Source organism: Mauremys reevesii, linkage group 3 (genome assembly GCF_016161935.1).
Source record: "Mauremys reevesii isolate NIE-2019 linkage group 3, ASM1616193v1, whole genome shotgun sequence".
NCBI lineage: Eukaryota > Metazoa > Chordata > Testudines > Geoemydidae > Mauremys > Mauremys reevesii.
In genome coordinates this window covers 168,531,629-168,558,227 of record NC_052625.1, presented here as the reverse complement: position 1 = coordinate 168,558,227, position 26,599 = coordinate 168,531,629, and the positions used below count along the sequence as shown (strand labels likewise).

The 26,599-nt window shown below is 39.3% G+C and overlaps 1 long non-coding RNA gene across 3 annotated transcripts in view; it reads left to right on the top strand.

Annotated features, from left to right (window-relative positions):
* The window catches only part of LOC120402000, a 43,483-nt gene extending 18,249 nt beyond the window's left edge, over window positions 1-25,234 (top strand). The window contains exons 1-3 of one of the 3 annotated variants that reach the window (XR_005596901.1): window positions 15,340-15,416; window positions 22,281-22,567; window positions 24,397-25,234. This is a non-coding gene — a long non-coding RNA (uncharacterized LOC120402000). Of the gene's footprint in view, window positions 1-15,339; window positions 15,417-21,230; window positions 21,246-22,280; window positions 22,568-24,396 lie in introns of those variants that run through there. The other 2 variants (XR_005596903.1, XR_005596902.1) reach the window with 2 other exon arrangements.
* The last annotated feature ends 1,365 nt before the right edge of the window (window positions 25,235-26,599 follow it).

Here is a 26,599-nt window from a genome sequence, read left to right as displayed (position 1 = left end):
TTCTGTTATATGCATAAAAAGGAAATCTAGTATTATAAAATAAACTTTTGTCTTTTTTTCAAGTAATTGTCAGAGAAAATAAAATGTTTTCACTGAAACCGGATTTCATTAACAATGAACAGATTAAACTAAGAAAATATTTTTTCTGTGCTAAAAGCATCTTCCAATGTGGTATTAAAATGTATACAATTCTGCATGGTAATATAACCAGTCAAATGTTTTCACTGAAAGCATTTTATCATGTCATGTTGCTGTACTTGTTTCAATGGCAAAATTATCTTCATTTTTTCTCTTATGATATTAGAGATAAAACTTTACAACTGGACACTTTCGGGGGGAAATAAAGTTGTGACATCTTGTGAGACTTCTCAATATATTTTCAAAGAAGTTATATGTGTTGTCCAAACTGTCATACTGTGGTAATGATTGGGTGTGGGGGGGGAGGTGCATTTTTCTTTCTCTGTCATGAAATTTCTATTGCCCAAACTTTCTCTGTGCAGTGCAGTACTTGATACATTTCTGCTTTATCGCTCTCATCTGCTCTTCCCGGTGAGAGAGATCACCACTTTTATTTGCTAGAAACTTGCTTCTTTTGATACAGTATTTTCATGCCAGGATGATTTCAAAAAAGTCACTGCTTGTGCCTGTGGAGTTTTCGGGGTGTCTACTGTCTCTGTTTACTTCAGCAGTATGAAGCTATATTTTAGATTAAGAATGAATTGTCAATACAAGGGAAGTCCATAATCTACAAATGCTGCCTATTAGTTTTTCTGCTGCTGCTAGAAATATTTCTTATTAGACTGACAATTTATTAAATAAGGACCTATCTACATTCTATCTGTAAACATTTGATCAGCTTGTCTATGTGCAAATAGATGTTTTCCCTTCATATGCATATTTTATTTCTTCATGAAAATACAGACTCATCTAAATCCTAGCCACATGCCAGTGCATATCCCTATAAACCTCCAGTTTTTCTTTCTTGAATTGGGTGAAAATTATTCCAATTCCAGCATAAAAGATCTCTGGCAAAATCACCTAATGCCTATGGTTTATTATGCATCAATCCCTAAGAGTGATTGTCCTTAAGCTCAGTTAAAGCCTTACATAGTGAAAAATGAACTTCTGGGCAATCTGTTTCCTTGCCTACTCTACAGGCAATAAGAAGTGCAAATGGGGCACTCAATAAATCATCTAGTGAGCATTTAAACTAATTAAAATGTGATGATGGCTGTTTTTAAGATCTCAGTTCATAATTTATATTGCAGTCTAAGTGAAAAATCTTAAAAGCTGGTTTCTGTGAGGTTAGCCTTCAGTTCTGAAATGTGACAGATCTCACTTCTATCCAACATGTAAAAAAATATTAAAAACCAATATAGGCAAAAATTAAGAAGCACTACTACTTTAAATTGACATTGCAATAGAATGATTCTAGCTCAGGAAAGCCTGTCTGTTAAGAAATCTTGGAGTGAGGTCTCTTTTTTTAAAGGAGGATAAATTAGAATACATGACTATGATGATTTATTTTTGTCAGCACAGGGCACTGGATGGACTGCTGTCCTTCCTGTCATAATTTTGGTGCTGGATTGGGTGGATCATGATTGTTAAAGCAGCACCTCGCCATAGGATCAGGTAATCTTCTGCCATCTTGCCTCCTGAAATAAGTGTGGATTTTGCTCCTCCCTCTGTCCCATCATTTCTCCACAGAACACCCTTCCAGATCCTCCATGATGAAGGACCCACTCTTTCAGAGGTGGTCCCAAGGGCAGCCACTAGCTATGGAATTTCTGGCAATGTTGCTCCATTTGAATCTTGCTGCCTAAATCAGAATGGGAGGACACTGCAGGAGATAGTACGGAGGCAAAGAGCCTCTACACAGATGGTCCTTATTTCCCCTGATATCCTTTCATCCATTGTTTTTTACAAATCACACTTCAATATCCTTACTCTCTGTAACTTATGCTTATCACTCTATTGCAGTCTTTTCATTTCAGTTACCTTCCTGACTTAGCTGCTTCATTCCATTGCATTCTTTTTTAACTTACTTCAATTAAATTACCTGTCTCAACAACTTTCATACTATGTTAAATCATAGTAATACTTTAACATGCAGCCTAATATGAGGGTGCCTTCCTCAAATTATTCAACTCCCAAAGTTCTTATGTTCTAGCTGTGATGTCATTAAAACCAAAAGGTTTTGAAGATTTGGTTGCTGCTTAGCTGGCAAGGTATTTATTTCTGTAGAAGACCAGACTAGACAGGCATGCAATTTTAAATAGTTTTCTAGCCTGAGATTACTATAAAATACTTGTCAACAGCAGAAAATTGAAGAAAGGTTAATTTGTCTGGTTGTTGCAGATGTCTAGCTCTGATGAATTTCAGTAGCTTTCTCAGTGAGTTTTTCCTCCTTCATAACTGAAAATTATTTTGAAACAATCCTTGTTATTGAGGCTTTGGCTAATGTTCCAGTTACATGTTTCTTTCGGATACCTAAAACTTGAACTCCATCTTACTTTTCTTCAGTACTATTTTTCTCTCTCATTCCTTTTTCTAAGTAATCCCTTTTCTCTAAACTGGATCCAATCAAATTTCCCCTATAAATTCTTTTTCCTTTAAAAGGAGGAGATGACATGAAATGAAGAAAAAAAACAACAACAAAAGATTGCTTCTGTAACCGCTCTTAAAACCTCAAACTGCTCTATTAGTATTATCCCTCCCATTCAAACAGAACATTAGCAGCAGCACTTGTGATTCCCAAGTGCCATCCCTGCAATGACTGATATTAATACTATCCATTAAAAAACTGGAGTCTCCCAGGGATAGCATTTTCTTCCGCTCACTGTCAGCTAGTACCTCATTGTTTGAGCACAGTAACTGACTAGATAAACATTATTTTATGCAGTGGTGTTGTAGCCATGTTGGTTCTAGGATATTAGAGAGACAAGTTGAGTGAGGTAATATCTCTAATTGAACCAACTTCTTTTGGTGAGAGAGACAAGCTTTCAAGCTTACAGGGAGCTCTTCTTCAGGTCCTGAATGAAGCTTGTCTCTCTCACCAACAGAAGTTTGGTCCAATAAAAGATATTACCTCACCCACCTTGTCTAGATAAACATTAATCACTCTTAGGTCCTGAACATGCAATCCTTGCTCAGGACCGTACTTCTGTCTCCCCTAATTAGTTAATGTGTGTCAGTGAACCAGGAATACTGGTGTGAGTAGTATTGCTCATCTGGGACACGTCTAAATGGCTCCAACATTCTGAAGAAGAATCTATACTGAACTATGCAAATATAAGTGAAATTCTCTCTCATAGCTATTTTCATCATAAATAACTTACTTTTCTTCTACAACAAACACAAATGACTGTTTCTTGGTTCCTGTTATAACAGCATGCTAGCCAGCTCAATCTTTTCAATTTTCAATTCTTTTTATGTACTAATTTCATATCTGCTCTAATGCCAGCTATTGCAAAGCTTTATAGCTTTCCACAACAAAAATATCACGTCCAATCTGACGGCATGGCTAAAGCTCCATTCTGACTCTGTCACATTACACCAAAATTAACTCAGCACTAGCCAATTTCAGTTCCATATCAATTCTTGTATTAATCCATATAAAATATCAGCTTTCTGACTGATTTTTCAGACACACCACGGGACAATCTCTGCTGTAATAATCTCCTTTTATATTTCACTTACAGACCCACTAGGCAATTATTCTCTTCCATGTTCCCTCAAAAAGTAGCACACCTGCTGTAGTGTCTATTAAAAGTCTGCAGTGCTGATAAATTTCCCATATAGCTTCCTATACCTACATCATACTTCAATATGAATATAGAATTTTATATTAACTTATTTATTATTTATATTGATTTATTGGGGCCATATTCTTTCTTGTATTGAGATCTGCTTGGTACAGGGGAGTGAGAAACAGGTTGTCAGGGATCAGTTATGGCTCTCTGAATCGCTGCTGCTTTGTTGACTGCTTTCTTTAACTTATGCAAGCTGGCAATGGTCTCCAAGGGACCATCCTGCAGCTAAGAATTACTGGATAGTAATTATATGTATTACACCCCTCTTAAGCTCAGCATGCCTGTCTGCCAGTTGAGAGCCCCTCATCACCAGGGAGATTCTCTTCTGAGCAAATCCAGCCAGAGTGGGGGAAAGAATGTGGGGCCCTTTGTCCAAATGTGGTCTGAAATATTATATGAATTTCCATTCACCGTTTAATAAGCACTAACACAATTTTCTCATACATCTACCCTACATAGCATACAGTGTGAGCTAGTTTACAATTGTATGCAATACATTCAGTTTCGAATTTAGTCAAGAAATAAGTAAAATCATGCTCTCCACCAAAAAAAAAAAAAAAAAAAAAGAAGTATTTAGGACCCTGATTCAGAAAGGTTGCCTAAGCAGATGTTGAAATATCTCTTGTTCATTTTTTTTTGTTTTATTTTAATTTACTAAATCTTTCTCCATACAACAGATAACTGATTTCATGGTTGGTCCTGTAGTCAGTGATCTTTCATTCAGACAATCATAGCCTATAGAGCTAGCTTTAGCACATTTTATTCAGCAGTAATGAAAGGATCCTACAGCCTGTATCCTGTAAGACATTGGCTTCAACAGTTAGCATAAATGGCCCAATGGTCACCCCAAGTTTTGGGGAACCGGAAACAGAGTGTTTTAGGAGAAGTCTGTCTATAATGACACTAGCCAACCACAGGAACATGAGTTAACACCAGGACTTGGATCCTTTAGGATAGGAACTTCTACAGATGTCTGCCAAGGCGATGAACTGATGTATATGATAAGTTGGGATCATTAATATACTAACCTATAGGAGCAGGGCTCCCCAACTTTAGTAGGGAGAGGAAATACAAATAAGGAAGAGGGGACAAACTCCCTCCTGAATATGCATTAGACATAGTGGCATCAGCGTAACATATTATAAAAGTTGTGTCCCAGCCTGTATGCAGGAGGAGAGAGAGATGTAGCCCTTTGGAGGGGCCAGGATGATGGCCGCTGGTGGTGATAAGGATGGTGATGGGTAAGATGATGGCTAACAGGTTGTTCTGCAGGGGATGGTATGAGTATATGAATGTTCAGATTTACATTCCATATTGTCTCTATCTACCTTGCTGGCTTAAAGCGTTAGTGAATTTGCTAAATGTATTAACAAACTATTATACATACAGAAGGATTCCTAAAGTGTGATTGTTGCAACTTTGCACATTTAGGTTCCCAATTAAACAGTAATTTTAATAATACTGGACCAGATCTTGGGACAAGAACCTTTCAAACCTCAGAGTGATAACTGGGAATTCTTAAATAATCAATATAATTAATGCACAATCCATAGATCAGGCTACAAAGTCAGGTTTGTTAAATATTCTCATGCTGCTTTGGGCCTTGTCTTCATAGGATGTATTTTCATTATGTTCTGATTATCATTTTGAACTTGAATTACACCACTTCTCATTGTCATTGTCGGAAGATATATTAGTTACAGCAATAGCTTCTGAGTGAGAAGTCTCCATGTTTGCTTTACAAATCTCAGTTGTCTTAAGTTGTTTGTTTGGATTTGCTCAGTTGTTGTACTGCTGCCATAAAATGTTGTTTTTAACAAATGTTAGAAGATCAGACTACCTATTTGTCAGCAGTAATGGCAGATCTTATTTTTCCTTTCAGAAAATGCTATGTATCATACTGCAGTCATTCATTTGATGGGTACAGGAGAAGCAAGGCATTTGTTGCTGTGATTATGTGACAATGGCAATTCTGCATTCCACAGCTCAGATATATTTTAAAGAACAATAGAAAGAAATGGAAGAACCTAGAGAAACAAATGGAAATTGTTTGGCTTTCAATGGTTCCCTGTTAATTTTTATCTGGAACAATTGTTTTTGAAACCTCTGAAGAATGGATTGCAGCTTTTATATAATTATTATTAATTTTACTTTACAAATTCTAAAATGTGACTTTAAATGTCATGGTCCCTTTTTCATCCAGCAAGCAAACTCTAAATAAATCTTCAGTCGCTTTTATTTGATTCATTTATTTCTCCATTTATATTTTCCTTATTTGGCTTTAGAGAACAAGTTATATTTAACATTCTAGCATAGACACCATAGTTATTAAGAACATAAGAACATAAGAATGGCCATACCGGGTCAAACCAAAGGTCCATCTAGCCCAGTATCTGTCTACCGACAGTGGCCAATGCCAGGTGCCCCAGAGGGAGTGAACCTAACAGGCAATGATCAAGTGATCTCTCTCCTGCCATCCATATCCATCCTCTGATGAACAGAGGCTAGGGCCACCATTCTTACCCATCCTAGCTAATAGCCATTTATGGACTTAGCCACCATGAATTTATCCAATTCTCTTTTAAACGCTGTTATAGTCCTAGCCTTCACAAGCTCCTCAGGTAAGGAGTTCCACAAGTTGACTTTGCGCTGCGTGAAGAAGAACTTCCTTTTATTTGTTTTAAACCTGCTGCCTATTAATTTCATTTGGTGACCCCTAGTTTTTGTATTATGGGAATAAGTAAATAACTTTTCCTTATCCACTTTCTCCACATCACTCATGATTTTATATACCTCTATCATATCCCCTCTTAGTCTTCTCTTTTCCAAGCTGAAGAGTCCTAGCCTCTTTAATCTTTCCTCGTATGGGACCCTCTCTAAACCCCTAATCATTTTAGTTGCCCTTTTCTGAACCTTTTCTAGTGCTAGAATATCTTTTTTGAGGTGAGGAGACCACATCTGTACACAGTATTCGAGATGTGGGCGTACCATGGATTGGTTTTAAGTAATCTATATTGGGGTTAAATGTATGAGTTTAATATGGATATTTCCCATATTCAATATTTTGAAAAGTTTTACTTGTGTAGCCCAAGGTCCAGTGTGCTTCAACAGCAGCCCTGGGAACTACAAGTTGTGGACTACAAACTGCAACATGTTGGGAGAACATCCTGGTTACTGCCAGGATGTACCTTCTGCCCCCCGGACTGAGCTGGGAGCACGTAGCAGGCAAGCAGAGAGGAGGCTGCTGGACTGTAATCCTGCTCTATGTCCTTTACAGAATAAAGCCTTGTTCCTGGTGGTTTGTCTGAGTGGGTCTGGTCTGAGGTGAACACACACTGACACACAACACAGAGCACACAAAGGAGCCTCAGGCCCAGTTTCCCAAAGGGGAAGCCTACCTTGTGACTTTGCACAACTATCTTGAACAACCTCATACTGGGCCAGTGAACAGGATGGAGGGTTATGCTTGCATAAAAAGTTTGTTTTGCTCAAGGTCTACTAAAGGGTAAAGAACAAGAACGGCCATATCAGGTCAGACCAATGGTCCATGTACCCCAGTATCTTGCCTTCCACCAACAGCCAGTGCCAGATGCTTCAGAGGGAGTGCACAGAACAGGAGAATTTAATGAGTGATCCACCCCAGTCCCAATGGTCATCCTTCTCTTCTGTGTACAGGGTGATCAAATGCTTACAATTAAGTTAGCAAAAATGTTTGCTCATCTTAAGGCTTAAAATTAAATACATTTATGTAAAAATTGAATGTATAAATAATAGAATTGTGTAAATGTAGATTATGAGGGAGATGTGCAGCACAGACATATTGGTTTTAGAAATAGTGAATATTTTCTAATGAATGGTTTATTCAACAAAATCTGCTTCATTTTCTCCTTGCACAATCTGATTTCTCAATTTTTTTCATTATTTGGAACTCCAATGCGCCACTAAATTTTCATGGATTTTGTTATTCTTTGTATAAGTTGTGTTGCTTAGGTATAACTGGCCACTCAAGTTTAGCCAGGGGGCTTTCTGTACTGTAGTTGGAGGAGTGCAACTCTTTTATATGGATTTCATGTGAGAACGTTTGCAGAAAGCAAATCTAAAAAAAATCACTTTTCAAAAGCATTTCTAAATGATTAAAATCACTTTCCATAAGCATTCATGCTAGTAAAATTAAATCACACAATATTTTGCAGCACATGAACAAGATCAAAACAAGTTCATATTAAATATTGATGTAAGAATATAGGCCAACATTGGGCTGAATGAACTATGGCTTTAAATTGAGTTTTAAATATATCTACAGTCTTTTAATATAGGATGAGTTTCTTATAAGTACATCTAAAGATACTTGTACCAATTGAGCAGGGTTGACTATAATTACATCATCAAATCTTATTAATTCTAGGGACTAAAACCTTAAGGTACTTTTGGAGAAGATTTGTAAACTTGAAGAAATCATAGGAAGTATTAAAAATGATCAAGTTAAGGTTTATCAAACCAAAACTGATCTTCAGAATTGTACACTTACATGTAGCCTGGCATAACATAGTGTAATTTTACAGTGAAGGTAAAGTGCCTTAGAGAAAAAAATGCAGAGTCTCCAACCCAGGGTTTGCTATGTTTCAGGGAGGAAGATGAAGGAGCTGATGTTTCACTTTTTATATTTCAACAACATTTGAATACAATGTCTGAGTTTCCCACCACGGCCACTCCCTTATCTTCCATTTTAAGGATGATATCCTGCCAACCTTAAGATGCGGTAATCAATCAGTACCAAGTATCTTTAGATGTACTGCTAAACTGGGTTAGAAAGGAAGGACTAGCTAAAATCTCAGCTGAACGTTCTAGTGTGGTCTGCTCCTCTACTTTGCTTACTCTCTACCCTTAAATAAGTGTCCAAATTATTCTGTGTGGCCTCTTAGCTGACTATTTTCTTCATTGGTGTCATGTTCAAAAAGCTAAAGGAACAATCAATAGTCCACAATTTTAAAGGGGAAAAAATCCCCACATTAAATAAACAGATCACACAGCAGGAAAGATCGCCCAAAAATGAAGAATGTCCAGGTTCTGTGATGAAATCTAAATGCATGACCCTCATCTTATAAGAAACTCATCCTATATTAAAAGATTGTAGATAGACTTAAATCCTTTAATAAGACACCATAGCTAACTAAAGGCAATAAATAGTCAAGAAGCAGTTAAGAAAACATTTGTGACCACTTGAAATCACTCATGCTAGCATCCAGACTCAATTTAAAGTCATAGTTCATTCAGGGCCAATGTTGCTAAGCACCCACTAATTTTTTTCTGTGGGTGCACCAGTCCTGGAGCACCCATGGAGTCGGCACCTATGCTTCAGAGCACTGGCCCACATTCCTTGGTTTCCTGAAATGTATATTATTCTGCAGACGTGTTAAATACTCTGATTCTTGGGGCAAAACATGGCTGTGCATACAATATTTACTTAACTTACTTGTGAAACAGATATTGTTCACTTGTGTATACATTTTATTTTTTAAAACTGCGACTGGGCCTTTGCCATGAGTAATTGCTATTTTAGGACCAAATAGTTCAAGGAACTGAATGATCTTAATTCACCACCACACATACCCAGTTTATCAATTACCCACAGAGTTTTAAGCAGCTCACTTGACCTCAAATGCGTTCTCTAGTGACTGTCCCCCCCACTTCTTTATAAAACTGAGAAAAATGAAAGTTGCTGTTTTTCCTGTTAGAGCTGTTTTCTACAGTTTAATTGTTTGTCTGTTTAATTTCCTGTGACATATCATATCACGTCCAGCCAGTCACATCATAGTTTGTCCCATCACATTACAGTATCTAATGCACCTTGACAGATGCAACCCTTAGGGCTTATCAGTCACTAAATTATGTTCTGTGTATACTTATTTCACATTCTGTCCTTGTGGTGCCTCTTTCATGTAAAGCATACAAAATAGGGTGTGACTGAAAGGTATGCATGCCAAAAGCAGTAACAAAGACTGAAGTAACCAAAAGACCTTCTGAAGAGGTTTTACTAATTGAAGGAGAATGTGTTTGTGCAGAAATAATCCCAAAATTCAAAAGGTATGGCCCCAATTCTAAACTATGTCCCAGTCACATATTAATCTATGTCCCAAATCTGTTCAATGTCCTAGTCACATACTTGCTGACTATAAATGATGGGTTAGACTGTGCGCTCAGTAAACCTAGAATTACACTGGCTTAACTTCACATTTGTGTGAAAGTTTGAAAGCAGAATCTGCGTTCTGCAGTGACCAGTTGAAGTCAGAGCCAAGCATCTTAGTTCAATTACCGTTACAGTTTAATAAACAATCAGGAAATCCTGGCTTCAAACCAACACATCTCCCCGGGGTTATGCGGGTATGAGAAAGGCTAGAAGCTGGTGCCCAATGCCAGACACCACTAAACAGCACCTGAGCTTGTGGATGTTGAACTAAATCTGAACCTATTAAGATCTTCCTGTCACAAATTTTAAGATCAGTCTCAATCTCTTGAAATGTCCCTTTACACAATAGGTGCCAAATGGACAGCACTTTGCATAAATCAGCACAGAATTTGGCATAACATGCTGATAGGGGACTCTTATTGTAGTAGCTGCAATGTAACAAACACATTTCTTCATTGTGGCATATACTGTAGTACAAGATCATCTATGCTACATATTCATGTGGAGAGCAAATGTTTGGCTAGCATTGACTTCTGCACCAGAAAAAAAGGATACTCTACCTGTGATTTCAACCCACCCCCAGATTGTTTCCAGGATTGTAACTAATGTCTCATAACAAAAGCCTCAGTTTTCACATTAAATTATGCAGTGCAGTATGACTGTTTCAGATTGACATGGCATATCCCTCTGCAATCTCTCAGTTGAAAACGTATACAAAATAATGCATTTTCATCAAAATCAAATGAAAGTTGCCACACTGTAGAATGAAGGGAAATAAATAAACCTTTACTTCGAAGGAAGCTTTCAAGATGTTTTTGCTACATACAGTGTTTTGCGGGTAATTAGGACTGTGAGTATTACAAAATCCTCCCCTGGGCCACTGCAGGAACATCCTATTCCAGAAACCTTTGAGCTACTGAGGAATCTTTTGGAACATACTAAGATTTGATTGAATCTTGTAATACATATAATCAAGTGAAATCTACAGTCTGCAAGCGCAATGCAATATATATGTCCAGAGAAAAGATTAAAATCTCCTTCCAGGAATCAAGAAATGTTTGGTATATTTTGGCTGAAATTTTGCTGAATCACTTTGAACTTCCCCCCTCCTTCCACAAGGCTTGAATAATGGAGATTTATTCAGAGGTATCTGCTGTACTGAGAGGCCAGAACTTCCTCCTTCCCACTAGTCCTCATGTATGGCCTTCTCAGTCACTATTCCAGTTTAGGCCTATTGGTTAGGACATGCAAGAGAATGAGGATAGACACAGGGATAGTCTTTAGGTAGCAGGCCACAACTTTTTTAAACTTAATATCAGAGAGGGGTGCTATCTCCTCCATCTCCCCGTACCAGCATTGAAGTGGGTCCAGTGTGAGGTTAAGGGCTCTGTGACAGAGCGCTAGGTATGAAAGGCTGAGTCAGCACTTTGTTCACAGCAGCTTCAATCAGGCAAGGTAGAATGGAGCTGACTGAGCAGAGCTGTGCCTAAGTTGTGGGTGGGACAAGGGAGAAAGGCTAAGGGCTAGTCTACACTGGCAACGTTAAAGCGCTGCTGCATGGTCATGGCGCAATAAGGGGGTATCTCCCAGTGCTGGGGCACTGTTTACACTGGCACTTTACAGCGCTGTGACTTGCTGTGCTCAGGGGGGTGTTTTTTCACACTCCTGAGCGAGAAAGTTGCAGCGCTGTTAGTTGCCAGTGTAGACAAGCCCTAATTAAGCCATTAGCCAGAGCCCACAAATAGGCACAGGAAGACAGTGGAAAGGAGGAGGGCTCCTATCATCTAGCCCATGACTCAGGGTAGGAACTTCACTACTTACCCCTAGGATTCAGCTCCTCTGCTGAATCCTATCACTCTTCCCCATGCAAAAGGAACAGAAGGTATCAAAGAAGGATCTCAGTCTATTAAGATTTAAAGTTTTCCCTTTTCTCATAGGCCTGAGATCTATCAGCAAAATCCCATGTCTATTATTTCTGGGTGCTGGCCCTTTGGACTTTTATCCATGCTGGCTGCTAGGGAAGCCAGTGATCTGTTTGGTTAGTCTCTGCAAAACCCTCCCCTGAGCAAGGCTATTGCAGGGTTTAATATTTTCAAAGAGACTTCCACCATCACTCACATTTGTGTGAATTTCATCCCCTGACATTCACACTTGGAGCAGGCTCCCATTTGGCAGGATTCCTGCAACTTAAGCCAAAATTGTCAAACATTGTGCCTAAAGACAGGCACCTAAATAAGTAACTTAGTTTTCTGAGCACCGAGTTTAAAAAGTGGCTTACTTTTTTTAGGAAAAAATGTTGATTATTAGTTTCTTTTTAGTGAACGTGGTTTCCTTTTTTTCCCTTGACTTTGGTAGCATTATAGCTATTATAAAAAGTTATTTTTAGTCTCATGCTGCAGGTGAAAAGTGGAGAATAGCAGAAACATTGTACTTTGAACAAAACTCTTGAAGGAGAATTTTAAATTACTACTGTTTCCTCATATGGAGTAGGTGTTTCAATTCCCCTAACTGCTACAATAAGTTATCTCATTCTTTTATTTCCTTTTCCCATTTCTCTCAATGATTTGGTCTAGGCAACCAAAACAAAAAAAGAGTCTACCTGTCCCCCTTCCCCAGCTTAATCTTTCTTTCCCCACTTTCTCTGAAAGTTTTCAATCTCATATTTTTTTAAAAAAACCACACATTAGAATGACAGTACAGTAGGACCTCCCTCCACCACCACCACCACCCACACACAAAAAAGTCTTGACACATACATGCTACTCTCCTATAGAATTGTCAGTCCATTGGAGCATACTTTACATTTACTAAATGCATAGGAACTTTCTGGGATTTCAAAGTATGCAACTACTTGGCCTTCCGATATTGTGCTTTCCTCTGATTTCGCCATCCATATGCTAACCACAGACAGGGTTTCCGAAATTCTTATTTATGGTATTTCAAACTGCATCAGTTTCTCTTTGGGTCAAAAAATAACATTGTTTAAACTCAAATATGAATTAAATATATAATCATTAGACATTTTTGCCTTATATCAACAACATGTTACTACTTCCCATTAACTCAGTAGCGAGCTACATTTTTATACTGAACTCATCACCATGCTAGCTGATCTCTTGCAGTATTGACCATATGCTCAGTTAAATACATCTCGGTATTCAGCTACTGAGTCTGCTTAACTCAGAATATGTTTATTACCCTATAGACAGGAAAAACCCTCCGGTTATCATATAATTAATTGCAGCTCAAAAAGTTCTTTCAGATAATTATGTTGGGCCATTGGCAGATAAAAATTGCTTATATGGTATATGATTTTTTTTCTTATTTTAACTCACTTTAATGCCTTTTTTTGTTGTGCAAAAAACCTCAACAGTAATTACAGTATTCCAATTAAAAAAAACCACCCCAAACTCCTAAATACAGAGTGACAGCTCTTAAATAGGTTTCTGATGCAGTGGCATATTGCAAGTTAAGATGGATTCAGGATCATTTTATTGCAGAAACTTAAATGCTACTATGAATAATATGCTTGTAAATATAGTGCAGAATCTGTCACAATACAAACCTCATGGCTCCCCAGACCCTCATGGCCTCATGGCTCCCACTATTAAATTACAGGTAATTCAAGATGGCTACATAACCACTACATGATGGTGTGAAGTATGAATGGTAGCCAGAAAACGCACTACTGTGCAGAACTGTTTTGCTTTTTTTGGCTTCCAAAGCCTAGATAACAAGGTGATAAATGGATAGATGCAAATATAAATAGCAAAGAGTACAAAGAAAACCATTTTTTAATTTTTTCTCCAAGTTTTAATAATCATACCTGCTACTGGAAATATAGGTGAGGATATTTCCCATATATAGATCTCGTTATCGTCTTATACGTTTTTTACAGCGATGTTACTCCATTGACTTCAGTGAAGTTATTTTTGATCCATACCAGCATGAAAGGAGAATCAGGCCCATGCTTTTTATCTTGGTAACACCCATGTACAGTTACCTGCAGCTGTAGTCTTTTTTATAAACCCATGCTTTTTCTCTACTGAGAGGAGCTCCCACATATAATGCAAATTCCAGGAATGTAGCGGAGAAGGCCTTGCCCTCTGAAGCCTTTGAAATATCTGCAGGAGCTGTTCTTAGTGGAGATAAACCTTAAGTGTTTAAAAAAAATTTACTTGAAACTGTATATTTTTCTTTTTAAAAACTGCCAGGTTTTGTGGGTTGAGTTTGGCTTCAGGTACTTTCAAAAGCAGAGCCCAATGTCTGGGGCTGAACCTAAAAATCCTCATATACGCTCATATTGGGGATTTGACACTCTTCCAAATCCAGGACTTTCAATGCATTAAAAGTTCATTTTAATGTATTAAAAATTAATGTTGATAGCTCAACAGTTGGGTTAAAATGTACTATTCACTATTTTAACAGTTTACAATTTACTTCAAAAACATATAACCTTGTTATAAAAAAAATCTCAATTTTAAATAATGGAGACACATTATTAATAATATTCTTTTTGCCATTATAAAAAGACCTTTTCTCCCAAAGAATCCAAAACATACTATACAATGAAAAACAGAATAAGGCCCAGTAAACTTGAGATATAGCTAAAAAACAGCCAACCCCTATGCACAAAGTTGTGAGGAACAAAATATTGGTCAAATACGATGGGACAAACCTCTAAGGTTTCTAAAGTTGCCATGAAATCTCATTTCTTTTTTAAAATCGCTGAGAACATAACACATTTTCAATGTATATGTACAGGATACAGGACCTCTCACCTTTTTTCTAGCCCTGATATCTAATTCGAGTAGCTACAGGCTCAAATTATTCTCAGTCCAGTGAAAATGTTAAAAAAGTGAGATCTCACCATGTTCAAGCCTCTGTAATTTTTGCTGGATTCTATTGTTTTTATGCATAGTCTGTTTTTAAGTTACCATTTTTTTTAAAAAGTATCTCTATTTTAACATTGTGAAGGTATTAACTTACATTGGAAAAGGTACAAACTGCTGCTGTTTTAAATCAAACATACCAAAGACTGGTTCTAGCCAAACAACCAAACTAAGCCAACCATCTCTTTATATACACAAAATTCCCATCAAAGTCCACTATGTGTGTGAAAATTGAATCCATTCAGAGCTGACCAATTTATTCTTCAGTCTTTGGCTTACCAGGCTGCAGTGTGATGGATAATCTTTTAGAACATTTTCATCCTAATGCTCTGAGTGGGGAGGGAAGGGGAAATTATACATATGCAGGTGTTTTTGCAGGGGGTAATGAGAGGAGATAGCTTAGTGGGCTAAACAACAGATTTGAAACAGCTAGTCTCTCTCAAATAGAGCTGAATGAGAGTTGATTTGAATGGAAAATTTGCCTAGGAAAGGTGGCAGGATTGAACCCTTGCTAGCACCAACAAGGTATGAACTTTATTTATTTTTTTTACAATCACTGCTGGGTGAACTACAGAGCTAATACTGCCTATTTAAACACTAACATTATTAAGTACAAGCTGCACTTTTCTTTCACCCTCCCTCACCACCAAAGAATAAATGAAAAGAGAAGGAGATTGTGACTCCCTGAGTCATAATCAACCTGATGAACTGTTCCAGGGACAGTGTAGCTATTCACCGCCCCTTACTATAGAGTAGTTTGCATACTGATGATCTAACCCTAAGGGAATAAATTTAAATTTTTCGGACAGTGTGGCATGTACTCAGCTGAGACCACTGCTTTTTATTCATAATGTGTTCCTTTCTCTTTTAAATTGTTCTCATCACCACTTTTGTTTCCTCCCACTTATAACCTCCATCATAATCCTAGACTCTGAGATCTCTGGAGCATAGACTGCCTCATTCTGTGTTTGTCCAATGGGACCCTGATCTTTGATTGAAGTCTCTAGTAATGACATTAATACAAATTAATAATATATATATATAGATATATAGATATATATAGATATAGATATATATGAGTTCATGTTAATCTGAAACCATTATTTGTTAGGTTTCAGAGTAGCAGCCGTGTTAGTCTGTATCTGCAAAAAGAACAGGAGTGCTTGTGGCACCTTAGAGACTAACAAATTTATTTGAGCATAAGCTTTCATGGGCTACAGCCCACTTCTTCAGATGCATAGAACGGAACATATAGTAAGAAGATATATATACATACAGAGAACATGAAAAAGTAGCCATACCAACTGTAAGAGGCTAATTAATTAAGATGAGCTATTATCAGCAGGAGACAAAAAAAAGAAGGTGTGAGGATACTTAACATGGGGAAATAGATTCAATATGTGCTAGCTATTTTTATCTATAACATGGCAATATGCAGGGCCAGGTCTAGGCACCAGCAAACCAATCACATGCTTGGGGCAGCACATTTTCAGGGGCAGCATTCAGGCCACCTTTTTTTGTGTGTGTGTGTGTGTGTGTGTGCTTCAGGCAGAAAAAGCCTAGAGCTGGCCCTGTCAGCAGCAGTGCGTCCTGTGTGTGGGTACACTGTGGCCGCTGCGGTTCGCACCACGGGGGAGCAGCACCTGCACCTTGTGGCTGGGCCGGGCAGGCTCTGAGTGGGGAACACTCAGGCTGGAGGCCGCCCCGTGGGGCACACAGAGCTGTGTGCAGGTTGCCGCAGGACGGCTGCTCCCCAGCGCCGCAGCCAGGACTGGGTGAAGTGGCCCGAGCTGCCCAGGGACTGCAGCAGGGTCGCCAGAAGCAGCAGCAGCAGCGGGGCATAGAAGGCGGAGCACTGCTGTGCAGGGCCTGCGTCCTGCTCTCCGGTGCTCCGCTCCCTCTGGGGCTACCCTGCCCCAGCTCCTCAGCCCCCTGCTGGGGCAGTCCCCAGCTCTGCCCTCCCAGGTCCCAGCTGGTCCTGGAAGCAGAAGCCCTGGCTGGAAGGACCCTGGGCTGAGGTGCAGCCCAGGAGCGCCGCTGCTTACCCCGACTCTGCCTGTGTCAGACCGGCTGGAGGTGAGAGGGGAGTGGGCGGAGTCAGCATTGGTGGGGTGGAGCCCAGGGCTGGGGCAGCAGGGGGTGCGGGTTCGGGGGGGGGGGAGAAGATAGAGCCCAGGATGATTGGACTCTGTCTTTTAAGATGAACATATGTCTTACCAATGTGCATAACTGCTAATAATTCACAGGCTTCCCTTTAAAACCAGCCATGGCAGCTGTTTTTCTGGGTGCACCAAGTTTTCTAAGAGAGCAAGGATGAGCCCTTCAACATCTGTGTGTGATATAAACCAGAATGAGGAGAGAGTCAATAGAGAAAAAAACAAGCTGTTGTATCCTGCCTTCATTTCTGAAATGTTAGCACCACAATGAAGCATACCCGCAATGAAATCAAGAGGATTAGAGCAATGGAGGCTAAGTTGTGTGTTTTACATCAAGCAATGAACTCAATACCTGAAGGTTTAATTTTCTTGAGAGTGCTTTCTTAAATTCTCCTTAATTCTTCTGAAAATCAAATGCAACTAGGAATATTCTGAATTCTTACAGGGGGTGTTTCTAGGATCTTGCCTTCTGACCATTTTGTATGCAGTATTCACACACCTTATTGTGCACTGAAGGATTTGCATGCTGAATATCAAATCTCTAATGAGTGTTTCTGTGGAAAATGGGATTTTTTTGGAGGGGGGCGTGTTTGAGGGGGATAGAAACTTTATTCTGTAAATAGTTCAGTACACCAGGGATGAATTTGACCTATCTTGATTCAAAGAAGATATCATAATCTAAGTTTTTAGCTGAACTTCAGTTTCTCCCATTAAATCTGTGACTACCCCCATTTTATGCATGCAAAATTGATAATTTGCAAATAGAAAGCAACAGTTGTGCTTGTAAATGGGAATTGTGCATATAATTATTCATCTGAATGCACTCAGAACAGAGGCAAAGTCTGCTTGCACAGTTTAAGGGCTAACTGAAAGCTTGACCAAAATAATATGACATAACAGAATGTGATGTCTTAAAATTCTAGGTGACACTAAAGTTACATTTTCTGTTACTTTTTCCCTTTTTGATTGTTGACTGCAAAAGCAATTTTTCAGGGACCCTTCATTATATGCTTTCATTTATCAGGGAAATTATTTGATTTCCAGTGTGCTTCTGTTACAGCGGAGTGATAGTAAACTGAGAAGAATAGGAATACATAAAACTTAGATGATACAAGACTCTAAAACTCTTGTTAATTACCTAAACTTGGCAGTGGTGTATTTGACCACAGGAGTTGGTTTTTCTGCTCTCAAAGTGATGTTTCAGCAATACTGTCCCCAGGTACCCACCTGCCCAATTTCTGCTGATATTTTTTGTCACATTTCTCAAGGCCTGGCATATATTTGTGGATCAATGTAAAATGCTGTGAGGCTGATGACTTTTTTGAAGTTTCACTTTGTGGCTCCAAAGGAGTAAGTAATGAGAATGACAGTGCATGAAAGTGAAAATAACTGAGACTGGAGTTTTCAGGGAAATTTTGCAGCCAGCCAGCAGTGAAAAATAGATGTATTTTAGGAGTGTGTTCTTCTTTTGGATGATTTCCCACTGGCTCGAAACAAAGTAGGAGCTGTAGTGGCAGAACTCTTCTCCGATGTATTCCCTACCTTTATCTTCCTCTCCCTCAGGTCTCACTCTTCTTGATCCCTCCCCACATTTTTTATTTCTCTCCTTCATTTCCTTCTGTTCTTAGTTTTCTTTCCTCCACATCACTCTTATTTTTCCCTTTCCCTAAGCTCCTTCCCTTTCACCTATCCCTCTTGTCTTCTCACTTTTTTCTTTCTGTCCTTCACTCTCTCCCTAATGCCCCCTTCCTTTTTTTCTCCTTCCCCACTCCTTAACTATTCTGTCATTAATTTCACTCTTTTCTCTCTCTCTGGATCCCTCCCCTGGTTTTACTTTCTTCTTCCCACTTCCCCTACTTCCCTGATGGCTTCCCTTCTCTGCCTCTTCCCCTCACACTTATCAGAAGGAGTTACACCAGGAGAAGGGAGAAAAGATGCTATTTCTGTTGTGAGAGCAGAGAAGAAGCACACTGAATACCAGCATAGGGAGAGGAAAAAGGAAAATCAGGTTTGCAGGTGAAAAGCTCTCTGCTTCCTTGCTTCAGTTTCAGCTTGGAACTGCAGTGTGCATGAGATCCACTTATTCTGTCCTATAGTTCCTCTTTGCCTCTCTGCTTCTACACCCCTCCCAAACCCCAATCTCATAGGGGCCAATCAGAGACAGCAGGTGAGAGAATTGCTATGTGACAACCTTAGGTGAAAAGCGACAAAGAATCCTGTGGCACCTTATAGACTAACAGAAGTATTGGAGCACGAGCTTTTGTGGGTGAATACCCACTTCATCAGACACATGTGGTGGAAATTTCCAGAGGTAGGTATAAATATGCAGGCAAGAATCAGTGATACTCATTAAAAACAGATTTCAGGGAAAGAGGATGTTCTTGTTCCGGTCAGAAGAAAATGGACTACCAATTTAAAAGGTATCATCACTCAAGAAGACTGGGAATCAATAAAAATAATACCAAAGTTACATCTATCTTGCCCATATGATATGTCTATCTATCTTACCAGTATTGTAAATAGAATTGTTGGACAACATTCAGATTTCATTTGGCTTAATGGAATCTAACAAATGTTGAAGAGGTCAACATTCAGTAGTTTTCCCTGCTTGCCCTTACATTTGGGGTTTGCATCAGAATTTTAACCAGTAGGTAGGACATTTGAGAAAATCTAGCTTGATTTTGGCACTATACTGAGAATATCCATTGAGTTATGTGTATTGCTACCAGCTCCGTTATGTGTTTTATCATCCCATGAGATGAAGAAGGTGGTAGAACATGACTTTCAGACATTGAAAAGCTGAAAATCTTATGATGAACAGCTATCCAATGTTATACTCATAGCAAAAATGGAGAAAACCACCCACTGTGAAGAACCAGAGAAACAACCGTGATAATTGCATGCAGTTATGAGAACAGGCTATTCTTTAAAAGCAACAAAGAATCCTGTGGCACCTTATAGACTAACAGACGTTTTGCAGCATGAGCTTTCGTGGGTGAATACCCACTTCTTCGGATGCAAGTGACTTGCATCCGAAGAAGTGGGTATTCACCCACGAAAGCTCATGCTGCAAAACGTCTGTTAGTCTATAAGGTGCCACAGGATTCTTTGTTGCTTTTACAGATCCAGACTAACACGGCTACCCCTCTGATACTTGACACCAGGCTATTCTTTGAAGACCTTCACATTTCCCTGACCATGACAATAATTTCTGAATATATATATGTCATATTAACTCAAGCAATATCTGAATTGAATTTCCTCCCTTTTTGAACATTTTAAACCAGATGTCAGTTGTGACTTTTAAACATGATTAGTTTTTTCTTTTTGCTTCAAAACTATTTTATTTGACTTGTTTTTATGTATATTTTATTTGTAAAGTTATGGAGAGGCGGTAGCCTTTCCATAGCTAAGGTTTCAAATAGCTTCCATTATAAAGCCCTATTTCAGCACTCCTATCACGTGGACATGGAAAATTGCCACATTTGGGACGACCATCAGTATTTGCCAGTTTATCCCCATTTCTCCTGTTATCATTGCAACAATTGTGCCTCCATGATATCTCTCTTACAGCTTCAAGGGCTCCAAATGCATTACATACACATAAAGCCTCTTCACTGGCCCTATCTAGTCATGTGCTGCAGCCTTGCATTATATTCATTCCTTAGTATTCTATAGCCCAAAATGCCCAACCTCACCTTCTATCTTGCAGAGATAGAAGGTGAGGTTGGGCATTTTGGCTATAGAATACTAAGGAATGAATATAATCTACTTTGTAGATCACTTGCAGTTCTTCTTCTTCTTGAAATAAACAGCTAACTATTTAAGTTAACAGTTGACTATATGAAGATCCCATGGCAAAACAATTCATTTTTGTAGTGCACTATATTTTACAGATTGATTTCTATGGCAAATAATTTTTGAAAGGTTGTCTATGGCAGATTATCTCTGATAGGTTGTTGCAGGAAGTGTGTGGTAACAAGAGACTTGATTGAAGAAATGATGGCATCTGTTGCATAAATGGTGGGAGATTGTACCAAGCAAGGTGCAGCAAAAAGGAATACTCAAATAATCTTCATCCTGTGCCTTCAGGCACATGGTTTCTTATCATCCCAAGACAGGAATAGAGAATCCGCTACCTGTCCTCCTTCTAATGCCGTCTTCATTTTATGAAATCCTTCAAAGCATATACCACTTGGTAGGTAAGATAACTACTGTATAGAGACCCTGAGCACTGACAGGAAGTTTTTTTATAGGCTCCCTGTCCAGTAAAACTGTTTTAGAGATGGAATGATTCTCAAAATGCAAATAACTTGTACATAAATTCACCTCTCCCACTCCCCCCTCCACTGCACCCAGGTGCTGCTGCAGCATCTGAGTTTAGCTAAGGTGCTCGAGCTATGAATCACTATGGATCTGGTGACAAAGCACTCTCATCTGAGGGGCTGCAATTCTGGAATTTAATTCCCCTGCTTTGCTGTCAGATCCCAGGTTTGTTGAACTTTAGGGCATGGTTCACATCTTTTTTCCCCCCCCAGGCATTAGCTGGGGAACAGTGTGATTGGATAGGTGGTTTGTGGATGCTTTAGAGGAAGACCCTTTTCTTTTGGTCTGTAAAAAGAGGAACTTCAATTGTGTGTTTCGTTATGTTAGATTTAGTTTTACATGAGACATGTTAATAGGGCATATTAACCTAAAACCATATCTAAACCATATCTAAACCCATAAACTAATCTAAAACCATAAACTATACAATAATAAAAATGTTGTCTTTTTATGATAATATCTAATACCAGTCTGTAGAAAACTTGGAAGCTTTGGACTTATTTTTATGAAAGTCTGTGTGACGCAGTTTCCCCTGACTGAAGGGCAGTCACTAAGCATGAATAAACTATCAGGAACTAACATTGGTAGGGGGTAATGAATACAAATCACTAGACAGGTAAGAAAAAGTCTGTAGCACCACCCCTAGGGAGATTCAAGATGACCAGATTCAAGATGGCAGTAAACAAAAAACTGAGAATCATATAAAGGGGGCAGCATGATATAAATGACAGGTACCCCCGCATTGGTCTAAGAAATGCCATGACACTATGACCAATTGGGACAAACTGTGTTAAAGGAGTCTGAAGGATCTTGAGAACTTCCAGGATCTATGTGGAAGGTGTGTGACACCTGGTAAGCAGTTTATTGTTTTCAAGAGATATTTTTTTCTGTAATACTTTTATTCTAGATAAATAACGTGCTTTATGAAGGCTGGCTGGCTGCTGGTTAGCCCTGCCACAGTCCCTAGGAGAGATTAGGACATCAAGCGCTGAACTGAACTCAGACTAAGTTGATCACAATGAGTTGCAAGAAGAATTGAAGCCTAAATTCCCAATCAGGAGGGAGAGGAATGCAGGTTCCCACTACAAGAAAGGTGACGGCTAGAGTCCGGAGACCTGAATGGGGTTGTCCTCAAGGAAGTGATGAAGGGTCAGAAGCACAGTTACTCCAGGCATTGCAACACTCTCATTGAAGGTAATGCTTACACCATTGCATGGTGTATATTAATACATATAATTCATTTAAATTTGCAATAGTTTGAGATATTGGGTTTCAGATAAATCACTGGCCCTTTGAACTAGCATTTCTTTTTTTGGCACCAGTCCAGCAATTCTAGCACCTCAGATGAGTGTTATTTTCCAACCTTCCAAATAGTAATAATAAAACTTGTTGTGTGTTTACAACTTTACATCTTCAAAACATTTTTCATAAAATAATTAATCCACCCACCAGTCTGTGATGGGAGTGTAAGGCTTATTATCCTCATTTTACCAGCAGAAGTAATAAATACTGTTTCAATAAAGTACTGTTCTGTTTCTAGTTAATGCTACGTGCTGTAATGCTGCTTTTCTATTGTCAATGGTACTCTGTCTCTTCCACTTCATTGTTGTCAATCCCTGGTTCCAACAAATGGCCATCTCTGTTTTCCAGTGAAAACAGGTGAAACTGCCTGTAACATCATGAATAATAACTCAAGCTAAATATGCCTGGTACATCAGTTGTACTGAGTGTGCTGAAAATTTGTCTCTAGAAGACAGAATATTTTAAAATAATATATAAGATAATAAAGAGCAAATGAATCATTCATTTGTGTCAAAAGTCTAAAATTTTGGTGATGTTTTGTTATGACATGCTGAAAGCCCACTAAATGTAGTCCTATGTCAAATATTTTAATTTTATTTTGGTGGCCAATTTAAGATGAACTGAAAGTGAATTGCATGCTATCAAGTTTTGCTGAAAACTGACTTGCTGAAACTCCACTTTATCTAGTTCAGTAACAAATCTGCACAATTGATTCCATTTTGTATTAATAATTGTCCCGTATTTACAGTGGCTGCATTCCTTCCCAGTGATTCCTCCTCCCTCCCTTCCTCCCTCCCTAGAAACAGCTAGTTGTGAGGGTTGGCAGAAAATAATTCTCTTTCCCTTCTTCTTTTCAGAAAGGATGAGCCTTATACAAAATGATCCATTCCTTCTATCCTTAGTTCAGATTTAGCATTTACCTGAATTCTAGACCAGCTGCAGTATAGTTTGGTCTCTCTAATATATTTAGAGCAAACTCTTTTGAAATGAGAGCTAGTTTAGCCCATGGTGTTCTAATCAGCTCAGGACTGGTTCTTCTAGAAAGAAGGAAAAATCATGTCCTAGGCATCTCAAATTGGGCACCCCAAATTAGTGGACACATTTTGACTTTAATCTCTCTGTGCCTCTGTTCCTCATTAGTAAAACAGGGGAAATACGACCCCTTCATCCCATAGGAATGTTGTGAAGATACATTACTTTTGTGAGGCACTGAGACACTATAGTGATGAGTGCTATAGAAAAGCCATAGATGAATTTATTGAGGAGTGCTAGTTCTGCTATATTCAGGGCTGGCTCCAGGCACCAGCTTATCAAGCAGGTGCTTGAGGCGGCAACTCTGGAGCGGGGCGGCACTTTCAGGTATCCGGCGGCAATTCGGCGGAGGGTCCCTCACTCCCGCTGGGAGCGAAGGACCTCCCGCTGAATTGCCGCAGATCGCGATCGCGGCTTTTTTTGTTGTTTGTTTGTTTTGTTTTGGCTCCTTGGGGCTGCAAAACCCCTGGAGCCGGCCCTGGCTATATTAAGGTTGACAAGAACTTGCTGTTTAAAGGTTATCTCTTGTAAATGTGCATACTCACTCGGATTATCTTGAAATTTCCTATGCCTCCTGTAGGTTTTGGATAGTGCTAGTGGTCGAAATCTGAGGTAATTTAAATATAGATATAGCCCCTGCTGCATATTTTATTTGCCACTACATGTTTACCTACTTACCTCTTCCACAGGATAAAGGGGAAGGATGTGTATAGGAGCTGACCTATAAAGTTTTCAAGAAACGCGATTTTGATATCATCACTGGAATTGTTTAATGACTTAATGTATTAAATTTGAATCAAGAAGTATCAACAGCAGATGCTTCATGGAGAGGCAGAACATCCCTGGAATAATGGTCAAGTACTCCTGCTCTCTTTTTTATTTGTTTGTTTTTTGATAAGGGAGAAATGTGACAATTTGGGACTATATCTGTGCAATTAACGAATTTTGATTTATATTGTTCAGTTGAAAGATTGCTATATCATCTGTGCCTATTTGTATATGGATCCACAATTGCTGACATGCCCTGTCGCAGATATGCACCAGAGAGTTAAAACAGAAAGTGTTTAGGATTTAATAACCCTATTCAGGCACAAACATTTGGGAATGATGGGTGAGCTGCTTCCTTAGAAAACCAGTTTAGCTGACTCCTCTGAAGTAAGGGGAGAAGATAAAAGCCATGAAAACTTACCAGGAGTAGAACAAATGAGGCCTGGTGACTGGGAGGGATTTAAATAAAGAAACACTCAGGAACATGGGGGAGACAGAAAGAGGAAGCATAGGGCAGGAGACAGCAAGATCACGGAAACTGGATAAGGGTCTCAGTAGGGGAACAGAGACGAGATAGGATTCAACAGCCTGCCTGGGGACAGGATACCCTGCCTACCTGGGCCCAGATGGTTCTACAAGGATTCATAAGGGAAGGGTAAGATAGAAAGTGAGTGGTATTATGATTTCAGATATTTATTGTTTTGTATGATGTGTACTTTCCAGTGCTTTATGTGATTAAGTATAAAAGAACATAATGCATAAAGTGTATGTGTGCATGTTGACTGCTTCACAACTACTGCATGACTCAGAGTTAGTGTCCAGGAAATGTGGCAGGAAGACAAAAGGAAGAATCAGTTCTGCAGCCTGCTGAGACTCTAGAATCTTAACATACTCCAGGAAAGCCAGAGGCTTGAATTCCCTTATGACAGTCCTAGTGGGTGGCCGGCAGGGAGCACTTGGATCTATGACAGAATTTTACAAAATCTAAAATTCTTTTATTTATTTTTTTTGCCCTCACCCAAAGCTCAAACTATAGCTCTGATCATCCCCAAACTGGTCTCCATTACATGGGATTTATTTCAGTTAGTGCGTGGCACTCATTGCCCCCTTATAGGACAGGTGGGGAGCGATTGGTTATATTGAAGAAGTTATTCAAGATTAAGTTAAGAACATAGTTGGATCCAAAGATAATTAAATGTGCATATACAGCACGACCAAGGCTCTGTTGAAACAAGAGGGTTTCCAGGGAAGCAGATGCCACACTAACTGAATGGCTTAAAGGGCCATACAGTGACCATTGGACTTGATCTGCAACCATGCACTAGGAGTTCAAACCCAGTCTTCCGGAAAAGATCTGAGAATGATTATAGAGCATGTTGCTACTATCTGCCTCTAGCAAAGGAGGAGGGGGTATATTTCTGGGAAATATGCCAAGTAATACAGCTGTTTTAGAAGGATCTCTTCTTGTTTTCTAGGGGGCCCTCTTCCTGACCCCCATGTGAGTAGGGACCTGGGGGCCAAGGATGTCTGAGCTTCCTTTATGCCTCTTCTTCCATTTGAGCCTGGATCTGGGGCTCCTCTTCTTGCCTCTCCTCACATGAGACGACATATAGCAATTCCTCTCTCACTAGGGATTTTGCCCCCCAAGTATGATCTAGGAACTGGGAGCACTTCTCTGTGGGGGGAATCTGACCCCCTCTCTTTGCCCCTCTCCTGCATGTGAGCTGGGATTTGGGGGGCCCTGTCTCTCTGGCTGGGGAGCTGAGAACAAGTGTGCTTGGAGCATGCACTAAAAACACAGTGCATGACCCAGGCTCACTGGAGAGGGAGGTGAGAAGACCGCTGAAATGACTGGGGCAGTTCACATATCTCAGAGCTATTATTTTAGGCTTTATTCATCTCAATGGAGTGTTCTCATTGAGTTGAAAACATCTCATTGAGATGAATGGACCATTTCACACTGCTCTGAGCCTTCTATGCTGCAAATGGTTGTGCAGCACCCCTTCTCCATACCATAGGACCAGATTTTAGACAGGGGCACCATGGCCTTGTCTGCACTACAGAGTTTTGTTGACAAAAGAGTGGAGGTGTACACACTGAAATGCTCCTTCCACCAATGTAACT